This window comes from Daphnia magna, linkage group LG9, assembly GCF_020631705.1.
Source record: "Daphnia magna isolate NIES linkage group LG9, ASM2063170v1.1, whole genome shotgun sequence".
NCBI classification, from domain to species: domain Eukaryota; kingdom Metazoa; phylum Arthropoda; class Branchiopoda; order Diplostraca; family Daphniidae; genus Daphnia; species Daphnia magna.
This window is the reverse complement of record NC_059190.1, coordinates 4,356,013-4,358,020: the sequence shown is the minus strand read 5'-3', so window position 1 is coordinate 4,358,020 and position 2,008 is coordinate 4,356,013.

Here is a 2,008-nt window from a genome sequence, read left to right as displayed (position 1 = left end):
CAACGTATCATATAAACCATGGTAAATGGTATTCCTAATTACTCGCTGTCTAGCTTTAAAACCGTTTTAGGGCCAGTATGCATTTGGAAAATATCACAGACGTCCTCATCCTCTTTTTCTCCTCTTCATTTTTCTTTTGGTTTTTTCAAGTTTAAGTAAACTATTTAACAAGTAGTGCCGAAGATTTTGGCAGTTGTCGCATATTGGCTTGACGGAAATACTGGGAAGAATCCACTGGGGGATTGATTTGGTAGGATCTGCGATGACATGGCCTCAGCAATTCAAAGATCACCAGCATATATTATTTTTTCTTACTACCATTTTGCTCTGAAAAATTATAATTGTTCTGTCTATAGTAACACCCATGCACAGTGGAGCATGTTCAAATTTTGATATTGCATCGTTAAATTGAGCAATCGATTTTACCACCACGGGCAATTAATTTACGTTCTATATTTTCTTGTTTCATAAGTTGTAAGATATTTTGTCGCCAGGGACATCCATACTGTTGGTCATTTCCATTACGCCGCCACTGCAAACGTTTGTCTTGAATATAAAGATATTGTCAGCAGATTTTTCTTTTTGTATAATCCAACATGAGGGTAAAACTAATTACACGTTTTCTTTGCGCCCACAAAATTGTTTTATCATCTCAATGAAAGTATTATTACCATTTCCGATAGCCGAAAGACAAACAGAACTCCAATATTAAAAAACTATCCATTCCTTTAATGCAAGCATTGCTGGTTTTGTTGATGCCCTTTCAGCATCAGGTCAAAGTAGATTTTTAAACTGGGAATAAGATCATCGCCTTTTTCTCTTTGTCTCCAACATCCAAATTAAGGCCTCCTGAAACACCCTTTCTCTATTCACTGTTAGATACATTCCTTTGATGAGGTCTTCTTCAGCAAAGTGTTTATAACAAACATGTGTTTTTGTAGTTACTGAACAGTCGTTTCTATGAAAAGCCTTACAACATGTTTTTTGAAGATCGCTAATCTTAAACTTAAACTAAAAAATGCTAGTTCATTGAACATTCAGTAAATTATTTAGGCCATATTGTTTCTAAAGAAGGCAAAGCACCAGACCAGTAAAATTTTTTAAAATTCTTAATTATCCCGTTCCTCAGTCAATTAACCCACACAGCACACTGACGTCTTTTAAAGGATATTTATTCATCCTGACGGCACGACTAGGATGTCTTTATTCTGTCCTCAAATCCTGCAATGACGACTTAAAGGCGATTTTAGCAGGTTTTGATGACCGGCAAAAACTGCTCTAATACTCGTATTTTTATGGTCACCAAAGCTCTTATTTTGGCGTTCACTGGGACGACTTTTTGCTCTATAAAAAAAAATGAAAAAATGAAAAAAGTTTTCTACCATCTTTTTTTAAATTATAAAATTATCTTTTATTATCTTTTAATATTCATGCCATGACATAAAATTTAAAGAAAACAAAATATCAAAATATTTGTTTTCCTCGGATGCAGACGGTATTAGGGAAAAGAAAGGGAAATTTGGCAATGTCGGTCTCGTCACAACAATGACAAACCAATACAAACAAATGGGAAGGATCTTGTGGTTGGTTAATACAAATAAACAAAAATAAACAAAAGCAATTGACATATGGGGGCGTAACTAAAACTCGGGGGTCGGGGCTCGGGGGTCGGGGGACTACAACTCGGGGAATGGACTCGGGGGTCGCCATTTTCCCCTTGCTTTAGTGTGTTTAAACGGGGTGACGGGTAAACAAAAAAAGATTAAAACTCGGGCAAAGCAATCGGGGTTTTCGTCTGCTATTTTTTGTTTGTTTTTTTATTACTTATTTTTTAATTATCATTAGCGCTTGACTGAAGGATATATAAAACAGGTTGGCTGTAACACATAGAAATTGACCGAGTTTCTTTTAACCTATCCTGTTTTTGTGTCCAAAATTTTTGTTTTATTAGTTTATATTTGAAAAAAATTACAAACACCAAATTTTGTTAGATCTGAAAAAACAAACA